Raw genomic sequence first — 13,003 nt, forward strand, 5'->3', positions numbered from 1 at the left:
AAGTTCTTTGTTCAAATAAAATATTTATGTCAAATAAAAAATTTTCAATCAAATAAAAATATTTCATAACAGAAGATTGGAAGTATGAAGATGGAACCTATATTTGGAAACACAGAAGGAGGAAGTCTAGTATGACATAGATATTCATAAAAAGGCCTGGTTAAGGTTTCTGGTCCTGAGGGCCACTAGAATGAAGGGAAATATGCAACCTTGGGGGGAGGGGTGCCCGCTAGAAAGTACCAGAGACCTGGGAGGTGAGAAACTCTCAGGACTCAAAGGGAGAGGACTTAGATGAAATGTCCTACAGTGGGGAGAGGGAACCTGTAGAGTCCACCTCCAGTAGAAAGACAGAACATCAAGTAAAGGGATGGGTTTGCCATTCCACAGTTAAAAATTAATGACTCAGAATTGTTTCTGTCTAAAAGAACTGTACAGATAAAAATGGAGAGGAGACTAAGGGAAACTGACAAGCTAATTTGGGATTAAGATCAATCTCAAGGGGAGGCTCCAAGGCCTGACACTATCACTGATGCTATGGTGTGTTTACAGACAGGAGCCTAGCATGGATGTTCGGAGAGGCCCAATAAGCAGCTAACTGAGACAGATGTAGATACTTACACCTAACCATTGGACTGAAGTCAGGGACCACTGTGGTTGAATTAGGAAAATGCTGAAGGAAGCTCAGAAGGAGGGTGACCTCATAGGAAGACCAGCAATCTCAACTAACCTGGACCCCTCATAACTAACAGACACTAAGCTACTAACCAGGCAGCATACACTTGCTGGTTCAAGGCCCCCAAGACATATACAGCTGAGGACTACCTGGTCTGGCATCAGTGGGAGATGATGCACCTAACCCTCAAGAGACTTTAGATCCCAGAGGGCATGGGAGGCCTGGTGAGGAAGAGGGTATCCTCTTGGAGATGGGGGGGGGGGAGGAAGATGACGTAAGGAACTGTGTAAAGGGGAAATGGGAAAGTAGTAATGGCTGGACTGTAAAAAATAAACATAATAAAAGGGGAGGATGAGGAAAAGGAGGAGGAAGAAGAAGAGGAGGCAGTAGTGCCATAACTTCATAGGGTACCTACTGTCATAAATGCTAATAGGATTGGCCAGTTTTACTTTTGCCCTGCCTTAATTATATAAGCAGCTCTTCAAATCTATCAGATAGAATAACAATCATTAGAAAACTGAAGTAGCTCTCATGCTACCATCGCTGACATGACTTTTTCTCTGATGAGAGCTGTCAATACCAACCCACTGAAGTGTACTCTAATCTGGTCTATTTTGATTTTCAAAAGCTTCCTTTAGACAACTGGCTTTCAGAAAACACACTAAAAAAATAGAAGTAAAAATCGCAAGGGGCAGTGGGAAATCTGACTCAAAGCAATTCCTAGCAAAAGGTGTGGGGACATGAGTCAGTGCCTCTCTGAAGGCATCCCTGCCACAGAGAAAGTACTGAAGGGAGTGGTACGACTTTCAGATTATACATATTCCTCCGAGAGAATGACCAGCTAAATATCCAATCCTCCCAACACTATTACTTATCCAAGATTTTAAAGAAAAAAAAAAAAACTTTTAGCTATTTTTGTGTCTTTGTGTGCACATGTATACTCGGTCTACATGTATGTCTATGTACCATGTTCATGCACTGCACTTGGACTCCAGAAGAAGGTGATTGGTTCTCTGAATTTGGTGTTAAAGACAGGTCTAAACCACCAGGTAGTCTCTGGAAATCAAACCAAGTCCTTTGCAAAAGCGACAAGTGCTCTTAAATGCTTAGACACATCTATAGCCCAAGAGAAACTTAAAATCGGTTGTATACAGCACCTAAACTCACTCTCATCAAGTTATGAATATGTATTTAAGGAGATAAAACAAGAGACAATTTAATACCAACTCTGAAGACTAATGTGGCCTTAACCAAGACTTCTAAGATGACAGGGCAGAGATGAAAGGGAGCAGTGTATAACAGTGTATGTTATGGAAGAATTTTATCTGAAAACATAAACCAGGGTCAAGACATTTATGTCAATGCCTTCTGTACCAAGAGATTTGTACCAACCAAACAGAATTCAGAGTTTTCATCAATAATGAGAGAACAGGATGTTTGTTCCATCATCCCAATCAAGGTATCTGAGAGAAGGCAACAACAGCCCCTGAGACCCACAGCAGCTGGAGGCAACCTGGCCCTGAACAAACTTCCAGAACACAGTCATGCTACATGAAAACAAACTGTCTGCCTCATTTTACTAGAGAACTGTAGACAGACAAGTTCCAGGGTCAGGTCTGGGTTCACAAAGAAAACCAACGTTCAAAAATGACAACATTGCAAGCGAGCACATATTATTCTCAGCAGTAATTAAATGAAACTGAAAACATAAGGCCGTGTATAGCAGCCACATAAAACAAGTCTCTAGAACATACTCATTTTCATAGTCTAGAGTTAACACCAGCAGAGAGCTCACAGGATGACTTGTCCCATCCTTTCTACCGTTTTCCAGTTTTCTCCAAACACACATGTATGCATAATTATACAAATATTTAGGAGATTATCCCACTTAGACATGCATTTTCTCAACTTAACCATAAAGGGCTATCTATCTGGATGTGATACGGTGGGAATACTGCCATAACTACTTTAAAGGAGCAAAAGTCTAATTTTGAAATGGGTATTTACATTGATTTTTATCTTTAGATTGTTGATTTAGAAAATAAAAATTATATTTATTTTCCATTTCTGTTATTTATCTGTATGAACCAAAAAAAAAAAAAAAAAAAAAAAACCCTGAAAAGTAAATTATGCTTCTACAGCTGCATTTTCCCACTTAGTGAATTTCTCTGAAAACTGTTCTGTTATTGTCTTTAATAAGAAACCTAGATACCAACCCATCCATAATACCCTGGCCTGCAATCTGTCCTGCTTGCACTTGTGGGAGTAATAAGCCAATGTCTGGTTTAAATTGAGGCCTATGGCAGGAGAGGAAGCCCATGTATTACACTTCCTGGATGGCCAAGAATTAGAGACTGGATAGTCCAGAGGCCTAGGCTAAAACCAAGCGGAATAGGGTAAAAATGATTCCTAATGCTAGTCTGTTCTACCCATAGAATGGTGCCTTGTTCAGTTGTCTTCAGAGAGGCTTCCCCTGGCAAAAGTTGGAAGCAGGTGCGGAGACCCACAGCCAGACACTAGTAGAGAGATAGGGTTTATACTACAGGTCTCCATGGGGTCCTTCACTTGGAGATCAGGAGCCCTTTAGAAGAGGGAGGAAAGAACTTAGAAGTCAGAGGGGATGGAGACCAGGAGAACAGGACCCACTCAGTCAACTAAGCAAGTTTCACATGGCTTCACAGAGATTGAAATTGCAAGCAAAGAGCTGTAATTTAGCCCTAATACATGATGACCCTGCCATAAAGTTTAAACTGTGTTTGGGTTATATTATAGAAGAGAAGAGTCTATTTTTCAATCTTAAAAAAATTACTGATTTAAACTAGGATAAAACCAAAAAAAGGAATGCTTGCTGATTTGATTTTCTGATAATATTAATAATGTGGACAAAAGAAAGAATATTTCTTTTTATTTGCTATATAAACTTTTGAAAAATCTATTGTACAAAATAGAAAAACACTATCACCTATTACTTCAAATCCTTGTAAAATTTCAATCTCACAAGCAGAACATTTAGCCAGTTCTTAGATAAATCTTTGATTAATCAGTTAATATTATAAAAGGAGGACATAGATTTGCAAGAATGATGAGACTGGAGTGTTCTGGGGAGAGTTGGACAGAAGAGTAAGGGCAAGGTACGATCAACATACACTGTATATGTGTATTACAACTTCATGGATTAACATTTATATAAGTGTGAGAGAGATGAATGTGGAGAAAGGCTTATTGTTACTAAGTTAGTGAGTCTTAAAACATGGGTTTTGTCACATTAAGAACCACATTACAAGATAAATGATCTTAGAGCTGATACTACAAGGTATTTTTCTGCCCCATGTCAGAGATAAGATATGTGTCTTTATTCTGATTAACAAGCAGATTTATACTTGAGTCTGATATTGTTAAATTGCACATGGTAAGCTCTCCTGGCGCTTAATATAAGGACACGAATTCCAACCACAAGATTGAATCTTTGCTTTCAGTTACAATACAAAGGAAATTAGAATATGTCAGAAAGTTCATCACAAAACTAAGAAAATCATCATTGCGTTTTCTTTAGTGGAACACACTCTGGGTAAAACTGTAAATGAACATCCACATAAGTCAGTATATATCTGAAATCTGAGGCTGAGAGCTATCACTAGAACATAGAGCACATATCCATTGTTCTAGGTCAATGGTTCTCAAGCTCACTAATGCTGTCTCCCTTTAATATGGTTCCTCATGTCCTGGCACACTAGATTATAAAATTATTTTACTCCTGGCTCATAACTGTAATTTTGTTACTATTATGAAGTAAAAGTAAATATTTGATATGCAGGATATTTGATAAGTGCCACTGTTCTAGATAGTGTAATAATTAAATGAAAACAATGCTGGGCAGTGGCAGTGCGTTCATTCCTTTATTCTCAGTATGTAGGAGGCACAGGTAGGCATACCACAGTGTTCATGGCCATCTTGGCTAAGGAGAGAGTTCCAGCATAGCCAGGGCTACAGAGAGAAACAGTGTCTCAAAGATAGAAACCCTAGAACCACACAAAAACAGACAGTAATTTAGATCTCTAAGGATTTTGGGATGGGATAGGAGGCTTACACAGATGGAGAATGCTCTCCCTTCCTTAGATTAACATTTCCTCTGCCTGGATTTCTGACTCTCAAACAGCACAACTGGTGCTCTATCAACATGATTCTTCTGTTCTGAGCCAATTCTTTCCTTCATTACTCTGATCTGAAATGGTTTGTAGTGATGGAAAACATTGCAGTAAGAGGCTAACAATTTGTTTCCCTTCTTTAAGCACAGGGAAAAGCAGAATCTTAAAATCTGCTGCTGTTTTCTGGTTGATAGCAGAAAACAACAAGAGATGGAGACATGGTTGATTATTGTCAACTACATTTTCTCTCCCTCCAGTGATGATTTTCCTAGATTCTGTAGCCATGCCTTTAACTTCTGATAAAAAGTAAAAGCCCACTTCTATGGGCACTATCTTCAAAACTGTACACATTTTTAATGGTGATGCTAAAGGAACTGAAGGAAAATACTCTAAAGGCCAGGACCATGTCAATATATGGTTAGACACAGTCAAAGGATGTAATCCATTGTGTGTTCTCTTTAAGTCTCAAAGGATCAATTTACTAAGTCTAAGTGTAAAGTACGTCATACTTTTAGAGCTCATGGTTTATTCCTTTAGCCATATTATATCAGAGGGCAGTGGTACTGTGTACCTGTAATTCTGGCAGAAGCAGGCAGATCTCTGAGTTTGTGGCTTAGTCCAAAGATTGAATTCCAGGACAGCCAGACTACACAGAGTAACCTTATCTCAATAAACAAATGAGCAACGAACAACAAAACCAAAAATAAAAACAAACAAAGGGGTTTTATCTCAAGGAACAAAATCTATTCATCTATTCCACTTAATTTTTCCAAACAAGAAAAGGCAAATGCAAAAATCCTGCACAGGATAATGCAAATAGACATGAGCCAAAGTGTAGGATAGTGTGAGGCCAGGGCTAAGCAAGAATGATCTATGAAAGGAGTGTGGCAGATCAGAAAAAGACATGCGCCGAGAGCAGACAGTGCTTGGTCAAGAGGGAATTTATTTATTCGGAGTGAACTCTAAGCTAAATGCAGAAGTTAATGATCCTGCTGCCAACACAGAGTGGTATAATACAGTTCAAGCCTAACAAGAAGGACATCTGAATGCACAGCATCCCACTGATCACTGATGGAAATACATCAACTGCAACTAGTTCATCTCCAGCATCTGGGCCAAGTGGGAAAGTCATCCTAACAAGAATCAAAGAAGAATATTAAGATAGCAGAATTTGAAATATGTTTGAAACTGCTGCTTGTGATACTTTATTGTGTGTGACATCCTTGTTATTATGTGGTAGTCACCACCACAAGTTCACTTAAGAGTCAAGACCACAGAGCTAGCTGGACAGAGTTTGAATAATTTGGCTAATGCAATGGTATTTAATGAGCTACCTCTTAATGCCTATAGTGTTACTTTTCCTGTTGCTTTCTTAATTGAATATCTTGTTATTAAATGTGATGTTTGTATAGATAGGCCATTTTTATACTATAAATGAACGTAAAGCCTGATAGTATAAAATTTATATTTTAGGAATGTGAGAGTCAATAGACACAGCCCATGGAGGGACAACTTATAATTTACACTATAATTTGAGTGTTTTAAAAATTTTAATGGTCAATTAAATCATGTTTTCAGTTCAATGGACAAAGTAACAAGGTCTCTCCTGGTAAATACTTAAAGAGCCTTAAACATTAGGTAGGTCTCAAAGTGTTTGAGGAAAATATATTTGATGCAATAGGTCAGTAAGGCATTATACCTTGAAACAATACAGCTCGGGTGTGCTAAGTTTAAGTTACATGTGTGTCATAACAAGATTTTATTAGTATTGGTCATGTATCCTGTTTGTGTAAATGGGAATGGCTTGATCTCTGGTGTGTATTATGTCCAATTTATTGGCCAATGTTCCAAGTAGCCCTCAGTGTGTGGTATAACATAGCTGGTAATCTTCTTTTATAGACATATTCAAGACTACACAGTCAAAATCCAATTCTAATAAAAAAGGTAATAGCTTAAAACATAAAAGAATCATATTTATAGGTTTTTTTTCATATCCAAAATAAAGAATCTTGACTCCTTTCTGTATGGCCAACAAGCGGGCTGTTATACTAAGGACTGCAAAGGGAGAAGTCAGTATTTGTGTTGAGACAAAAGGACAGTCTTAAATTTACTGCAAGTTCTTAACACTTTCTGAGCTCAGATATTAGTTAAAGGAAAAAAATAAAAAGGGAAACTTGAAAGTACACTGATGTTTCTGGAAAGAACACAGGAAAGTCCTTATTTAAATGACAGAGAATTCAGAACTGAAGCTTGCACATAGCAACAGATCAAAAAAAAAGCAGAAACATCTGCTTCAGAAAAAGACCTTTAGTCAGAGTTGAGGGCAGATATAAACTGGGAGGCAGAAGTGTCCAGCTGTGGGAAAATATGTCACCAGGAATGCCAACAAATTCGATCTCTTCATTTGTAAGGCAACTTTAGCACCACTAGTTCTCTGAAGGTAACAGTATCATCTTTAAAATAATAGCAGATCGTGGCTGAAGAGATGGCTACACAGTCAGTAGTGTAGGCCACAACCTTGCCAGGAGGCATACAACTCTGTAACCCAGCTCCACGAGATGCAGTACACTTGGGGTCCTCTGTGCCCAAGTACACACAGAAACACAGACACATACAGAAATACACACACACACACACACACACACACAGATGGACAGACAGACAGAGACAGAGAGAGACAGAGACAGACACGAAGCCCTGAAAACAGAGTTGGAAAGGGCAAATGTAATACAGGAGTCAATTCTTATGGAATGGTATGGAGTATACTGATGAAACAAGGTTTTCAAGCTGTGTGCTCCTTACAAAGACTGAATGAATGTTATAAAAATCCCGTCTCCCAGCAGCACCTCTCCTCTAAAATAACACAATCTTTAAAGACACTTCCACAACAGTCACTGAACACACACCAATTAATAGTCATGTTTTTTGGAGACAATAACAACAAAAGGTTTGGGTTGGATATTGTGAGTCTTTGTGTTTATAGCCAGCCTTCAAGGAAAAAATAATGGCAACTTCTAAATGAGCATCTAATGTGGCAGAAAAGGGTAGCACAATGCACCGCATGAAACTTCCACAGGAGGTCTGGATAGGCGGCTCAGACGTTCAAGGCTAGGTTCACAGCCAAGACAAGTTTTACAGGAAATGTGGACAAAGGTGAAATGATGACAGCTCTTAGGTCAGGGATCCCTGCTGCAATATGGTGCCAAGAGATTTGAACTCATCACCAGGCACCGGACTTTCACATCAACAGTGAATGCCCACGATATCTCTTCCATTCTGAAAAAGGCAACCCTGCCAAGGGCAATTGCTAGCTGGGAGCAGCCCCACCTGGAACTAGCTGCCTTGTCCTCTCACTGTTCCAGGGAGTAGCCCCCGTCCAGACTTCCTGTCCTACTTCTGAGTACACAGAGAATGTCAACACTAGAAATGGCCTCCATCTTAGTGTAGAGTGTTATGACTACACAAACTATCTCCAGAAAGCACTTACTTTCCCCTTTCATGATCTGTACAAACTCCAGTAAGCTACGCATCCTATATCTTCTACAACAAAACAAGACCTCCTTATCTGCCTCCCTGACTCTCCTCAACCATATGTATATTTATGGAAATATTTAATGAAAATCTCAAATAGGAAATGCAATATTTCAATTCAAATATAATTGTCTCAGACTCAGGTGGGACAGATTAGACCTGGAGTCACAGCTGTTCCTCAGATTGAAGCATTGCTTGGGCCACATAGGTTAGCATTATGATTCTTTATGAATTGAGGGTTTAGAAAGTGACATATTTCTGTTCTGATCATCCATCTTCTCTAGTTACACAGATATACAGCAAGTATCTACTTCTTACATGCAGACAAAGCTGATTCCTTTCTTGCTTTATTGCTTTCTTTCATTCCTTTTGATATTGCTTTTACTAATCACTTTATGTACATTTCAAATGTTATCTATCCCACTTTCTGGTCTCCCCTCTATGAACCTCTCAACCCACACCCCTCCACTTTGCCTCTAAGAGGGAGCTCCCTCACCTACCTACCCATTCCTGCCCCACCCCTCTAGCATCCCCTTCTTCTAGGGAACCAAGGCTGCACAGGACCAAAAGCCTCCCCTCCTATGATGCAAGCAGAGGCAATTCTCTGTTACATCGAAGTAGCTGGAGCCATGGACTGGCCTATGGATACTATTTGGTCAGTGGTTTAGTCCGTGGGAGCTCTGAGGGGTCTGGTTAGTTGATGCTATTTTTTCTATGGAGTTGCAATCCTCTTCAGCTCCTTCTTCCTTTCCCTAACTTTAACACTGTGGCCTCCAGGCTCAGTCCAATGGTTGGCTGTGAAGATCTGCATCTGTCTTTGGTGCAGGCAGAGAAGAGCTATACTAAGTTCCTATCTGCAAGCACATCTTGGCGTCAGCAATAGTGTTGGAATTTGGTGTCTGTGGATGGAATGGATAACACAGTGGGGAGTCTCTGGATGGCCTTTTTTTTTTTTTTCCAGCATCTGCTCCAGTTTGTTCCAGCATTTCCTTTAGACAGGGGCAATTCTAGGTTAAAAGTTTTGAGATAGATATGTGGTGCTATCCCTCCTCTAGGGGCCATGTCCTTCTTTGTTGGCATGGCCCTGTTCTGTAGTTAAGGTTGACTTTGAAGGCTAATCCCCTGATTTAGGTTTCCAAATGCTAGGATTACATTTGCCAGCTCCCGTATTAATCTTTTTTTTTTTTTTAAATAAAGACTTACTTTAACTATCACACAGGTAGGAAATTACCTTAATTTGATAGTTATTTTCCATGATGAAAAAAATTGTAGGCAATCTTATATAGGCTCTGATCTCCCATAGAAACTTCTACTGCATTCAGTACTCTTTACTCTGTAGTGTTGAATCAGAGTATTCTTGGCAGTGAGGATATGTTTGGATCCAGTGCTAAGAAGACACAGAGTGGAACATGCAGGCAGGAAGGAGGGGCACAGGATTTAGGCAATGCAGTGAGACATGGGTTCTAGAAAAGGGTTATTTTTGTTTTGAGCAGAAGGATCATCAATGTAAAAAGTTCACTAAAATTCTTTGTCTCTCTGTCTGTCTTTCTCTGTGTGTTTATGTTTGATTGGAACTTTATTCAGTCTTTAATAATATACTAAACAGTATACAATAGGACGTTTGTGAAGCTGCACTTATAGCGAACATGTTAGTGGTGGTATTTAATTTCTTTTTCCAGGTATATGTATACACTTGTCATGGTAACATGATAACCAATTAACGACTCATTACTCAGTTTTCCTACAGTATTTACATTTTCACAAGGCTTAGGAAGTGGGTATTTGGTAGTGTGTTCAGTTCATGTCTTTGCTGGTAATAATATTTAGTGAAATGGGAATCAACCTCTGCAAAAAGAAAATCAAGCACTAAAGCATTTACAAATTCTGTAGAATATAAACTAGTATAGCGTTGTGCTGGGTGCCATAGAGCTATTTGATGTTATGCAGTGTACAGCAAAGGTCTGTCAGTAACCTGCATTTAGATCAAATAATTGCTTGCTTGGGTTTGGAGAGCAGTAAATAAAATTCATTTTATTTTATTTTACTTAGAGACATTAAATTTAAAATGTCAACAACTGGCTATATTTTACTGACAATATACATAATGGTCAGTCAGTTTGCATCCTCACTTTATTTTTGATGAGTCAGGTCAAGGTGGGTATTTTTATGGAAGTATCTCACTGCGTATTTTCTCACAGCACTTTAACATGTTTACATCCTTCCTCTCACTTATTTTCAATTGGAAACAAATAGAAGGCAGTCCCCACAGAATATGTACAAACCATTAAATGAACAGAGTAGTAATCACATGCAATCCACACAGCCTTCCAGAGTGCAGCTTGCAAGGATAACATTACTGTCCCCTGTGCATTTGGCAGTTGCCTCCCTAACAGCTCTTATAGACCAAGTCCTTTCCAGTGACACCCAGTAACACGGACCCTCTCTAAGTCTTTATTGTGTCAGTTGTTATAATAGTAATGTAAAACGCCAGCCTGGTGTCTAATTACATCTGCAGCCTTGGATTTCTCCAGGCAGCTCAACAGAGTTTACCCATAATTTTCAAAATTTTGCTAAGCAGATGTCAAAAAAACAATGCAACACAACATAACAACAAACACTTTAGCTAAGCTGGGACAAATCACGAGATTATTCTACGTTTTTTCTTGTATACCAACTAAACTACATGCAATTGTTTACTTATTGTTATAATGTTAATTCAATAATGCTATTTAGAAAAAGAATACTTAAAGATTTTCTTAATTCTGCTCAGTATTTGTTAAATGAAATTTATCCTTAAACTGATGTACACACAATATATTGGAACAGTGTTTTGTGTGATTTTTTTTTTGTGCTCATATACATTGTATGATGTTTGAATTTTATTAAGTATGTTTATGTCATTTTTGTCATTGATTTCTGTCATGAGAAATTGTGGAAAGTTGGTTTCTTAAAAAAAAACACTGAAATACTCAAATATTGTGCTTTCATGTAAATTCAGGGGTAGGGATGAGGGGCAGCTTTGGACTGTCCCAAATAGCTGACCATGATTTGCTTTTTTTTTTTGCAAGATAGTGGTAGTTTCTACACTTGTTTGATGGTTAGAATTCTGTAAACTTTCAGTATATATATGTTTATATACATATATGCAAGGTCCCCAAGAAGCAGGTTTGGTAGTTGTTGGTCATTTAGACTTAGAGGTTAGTTGTGGTTTGTTAGTAAGCATAGTGAAATAGCACACCATAAACACTTGCAAAGAATCCAATAATTCACATTTACTTTCCTTATTCTCCCTCCCTGATTTGCTTCCCAGACTCTGGTAACTATGTAAAAATTCACAATGGAGGTTGAAGTGAAAATTTAAATTAAGAAAAATAATCTGTGTGTGTGTGTGTGTGTGTGTGTGTATGTGTGTGTATGTGTGTGTGTGTGTGTGTGTATGCACGTGCGCGTGCGGTGTTTGTTCATTTTGTTTTTAAGAGGTCATTTTGATAAGGTCATGCATTTTTATTCCTAGATACCCAGGAGTGGCCACCTAAATAGCCATGTGCTAGCTGAGGATTCTGGGTAATATGCACATAAGAAGAGTTCTGCCAGTCTGTTCTTCTCCTTTCCAACACTGTCTGCTGCTGTTTACTTTCAACTGCCTTTGAGATCTAAAGATCTCTTCATCCTGTCTCTGGATTTTATTACAGGGAGTAACCTTTGCGAGTTTGAGGCCAAGGTCATGTCCCACTAGCTCGAATCTAGACTGGAGACATAAATCTTTCCAAAAAGATCCTTCCACACTTGCATCACCAAAGCCTCTGACACATGTCACAATGAAGCAACTTTCATTATGTTCCAGCACTGAACCCACTTTCATTCACAGACTCTGAAAATATTGCTCTATCTTTTCCAGTTCCCACGAAAGCTGTCATTGTGTCACAAATGTAGGAAAGTTTAACCAAAAACAGAGAGAGAGAGAGAGAGAGAGAGAGAGAGAGAGAGAGAGAGAGAGAGAGAGAGAGAGAGAGAGAGAGAGAGAGAGTGAGAGAGAGAGAGAGAGGCTTGTATTCTGCTTTCCCAAGCATGGGCATTATCAGCTACAGGACAGTAAGTAATGCTACTAAGGGAAATCAAGGTAGTAGTACCCTGGATGGTGCACAGATTAAAAAAGTTAGCACTTTCTTTTCATATTTAAGAAGACAAAACAAAACAAACAATAGTAGCTTTCATAATACTCTAGAATATTCCACATGGAGACATATATATGTATTTGTATGTGAATGTGTATGTGTATATGTATATAATGTATGTATATATGTATATTAATTTATAGTATTCTAAAGGCATCATCTACCTTAGCAGAAATATTCAATCTTTCACTTCATAAGCCTTTTGGTTACTAACTTCCAGGTTTGAGTTTTACATTAAGATATATCTAATCACCATGAGACAGAAAACATAGGATCCACATAGGCCATAGTGTATGTAAATTTTATTGCAATGCTTTCTCTTGATGGATGGACAGAGTTGTTAGTCTAAAACATGCCCCTACTGGGACACGTTTCACATGACAGAAAGACCAGTGTATTTAAAGCTTCATCATCTCCTAGAGCCTCCATAAAAGGCAAACACCTTGTTAATATTGATAAGTTTTTTTTTTTGTACTTTA

This window comes from Micromys minutus, assembly GCF_963924665.1.
Source record: "Micromys minutus genome assembly, chromosome: 3".
Taxonomy (NCBI): domain Eukaryota; kingdom Metazoa; phylum Chordata; class Mammalia; order Rodentia; family Muridae; genus Micromys; species Micromys minutus.